This window comes from Leptonychotes weddellii, chromosome 8 (assembly GCF_054177405.1).
Source record: "Leptonychotes weddellii isolate Sample4059 chromosome 8, ASM5417740v2, whole genome shotgun sequence".
Classification (NCBI taxonomy): Eukaryota; Metazoa; Chordata; class Mammalia; order Carnivora; family Phocidae; genus Leptonychotes; species Leptonychotes weddellii.
Window position 1 is genome coordinate 38,216,551 of NC_138376.1, and position 3,124 is coordinate 38,219,674.

Here is a 3,124-nt window from a genome sequence, read left to right on the forward strand (position 1 = left end):
AAATGTAATGAAGAGAAACATTCACCAATGAGCAGGTCCCGAAAACGGCCATGTCAGTTTCACTCTTATTTTTAAGGACTCTCGTCATATAGTTTATTTCACACAGTTCTTCTGCTGGGACTCCAGTCATCACACCTCATTCCATTTCATGGTATTGTTCACATAATATTTACCCTGCTCTAAAGAATTGAGAGGTACCTAAGAACAAAGCAAAGTTTTTTCCTTTATCATATCTATGGCAAATTATTTAGCCTACTCTGGCTTACTCAGCATGTCACTCACTTCCCTTGCTTTTCCTATCAGCTCTGAGGTTTGAAATGTTAGATAGGAGTCATTTGTGTAAGTGTTTACCATGAAATGAAAGGCAGCGAGAAGTTGTAATGGGGAGAATGTGCTAATCAAAACAAATCAACACCCAAGTCTGCTGTTCGGTGCTCATTTCATTAAAAGCTGCTAGATTAGGAAAGACCTCCCAAAAAGAAAAATGTCAAACAAGTTTTCATGTTCAGGAATTATGGGAATTCAGAGTATCTTCAAATTCTACAGTCTTTGGAGGGAGACAAAACATAAGTAAAGCTAAAAGTGAAGCGAATTTTATACTCTCTTCCTATGCCCTATTTTTCTTGCATTTTCCCCCCATGAAGAATATATTTAAAAGGAACATGTTGGTAAGTATCTTGCTTTGCAGTAATTGGTGTTCCATCTCTGATGCAAAATTACATGTTGAGATTTTGTTTTGCCTTTCTTTCTTTTTTTTACACAACTGAAATCCATGCCTTAATCTTATAAAGAAGATGAATATTACTGTCACTTACTTATCAAACAAAGAAAGGCAAGTACAGGTTAATGAAAAATACTAACGGGAACCTACAAAGCCTGGAAACTAGCAGGACAAAATGCATTTAAGAATCTACTAAGTGTTGGACTTTAAAGTATTACTGTAAATACCTAATCTAACAAATTTCCGGTACTCAGGACAAAAGTATGTATCTCCGAGGGAATATTTTTAAATGTTTAAATTTAAGGCTTTTGTTTATACAACTCAGAAACCATGATTCTGTATTCATAACTTTGTCCTCAATTTCCATTCTCCAAACCCAACACTTTACTTCAATAAAAAGCAAACTCTCCTCAAAACTGTTGAATTCCTTGTGGTTCTAAAACCTTGTGTTTCCCATTCAACTAATGGAGGGGGGGGTTGATTTTATAATAGGGTGAATTGGAACTGGATACTAGAAACCCAGGGAGGAAAGCTTTTTTCTCCGTCTCTGGAGAACTTCATGGTCTCTAGCCCATATTCTTCCCTGCCAACTTCAACGTTCCCTCCTTCTGCTTCCTAACATCGGAACTGAACAATGGCCACTCTGGCTCTGCAATTCAAGTGGCCAATCCAACTGATGAGAGCATGCTGGCAATCCCAAATGACTCTAGCTATTAGGCCCTGACAAAGTAGGTGGAGCAGAGGGAGAGAACATGGCTCCAAATCAGCCCCACTGCTTTTTTACCTTAAGGTAATGTCGGACTTGGTATTGCCAGAACTTTCATTTTTCAAGAGAAGCAAGAATTCTAATTTGTGTGTGTGTGTCAAATCACCCAATTTTAAAATGCTAGCAATTTTTAAATAACACAGTTCAGACTAAACTATGCAAGTCCCTGTGCCAACAGATATTAGCTGAGAATTGGAACTGCAGATGAGGAAACCACCAGACAAAAGCAGTAGTCATGGGAGAATACTGCTGTGGCCAGAAACAAGGCATCAAAGTAGGGTGGGTGGGGAAGAAATACTTGGCACTTCCTGTCTTCCACTGTCTCAGTTGCTAGAACTTTTCATTGGCTAAATCTAAGATTATTGAGCAAGGGAACCTAGGTGATATAAACTGCCCTGTTTGACCTCCTGTGACAAGAAGGAGAGCAGAGAAGGATAAGGAATCTGGAAGTGCAAATAAAAAATTCCCTGCACATTTTAGTAGACTGTGTATCATTACTTCCAGGGCAGTCCATCTTTTTATGGATAGACGGATGGATGGAGAGATGGATTAATGGTGGCGTGAACTGATTGAGAACTTGGACACTAAATGCAGTCTTTCCAGATTTACGTTGCAGCCACCCCACTTTTAAATGTGTCTTGGATAGGTTCCTCAATATGTAAAAAGAGAATAATGAGAGCATCTACATCATAAGATTGTTTTAAACTTTAAATTACAAAATATTTTTTAAGTTCTTGAACCCATGCTTGACAGATCATAATATCTGTTAATTATTAGCCATTATAATCATTTGCTCTGTTTCACTTTGCCAAATGCTTCTGATGGGCTGGCCAATTGGCCCAGCATAGAGTCAGATATAAGAATCATAGGTACTGACCAGATGACCCTGCTAGGTATGAGTCCCTGGAGGGGTAAACAGAAGAGATATTGTTATTGTAATAACCATCTTCATTGTTGCCAGCAAAGTTGTGACACGTTGGGTAGGTAATATATTTGATCATCTTCTCATAATTCAAGCTCTAAATTTTCAGACCTTTAAGAGCTTAAGAATAATTCGGTAAACTACTACTTGGTGTACCTAGTTAAATAGAAATACACTTGGAAGGAATGAAAAGTTTTCCATACATGAACAATATCAGTTTGAATCCCATAGTTTTTGCATATTTTGTTTTCTCCACATCACTATGAGAAAAGACAGAATTTTTAAAATAAAGCCAACGAAAAGAAAAAGAATAAAATGAACTTGTTATTTCTCAAAGAACATCTAACCATATACCAAGAAATTACTTCTTACTCCTCAAGCTTATGCTGTCAAGATTAATATCCTCATATTTGCAGAGAGTCAAGACTAAAAGAATTACTAAAACCTAAGTTAAGGTAGACTAGTTATTGAAAGTATGGTCACTTGAACCAAGAAGGCCAGTACTGCCATTAAGATCAAGATCCTCGTGATTTGGATTGACTAAGATAAAATAAAGTATTATGAGACAAGAGATTTGTCTTTATGGACACTAACAGCTAAAATGGAAGGGCAGAAAATGGTGCCCAGTTCATTGTAGCATCTCAGTACTGAAACATCTGCAGATTATCAATGGGTACTTAAGAAAGAGTATGGAAGAACTACAAGCTTCCCATTC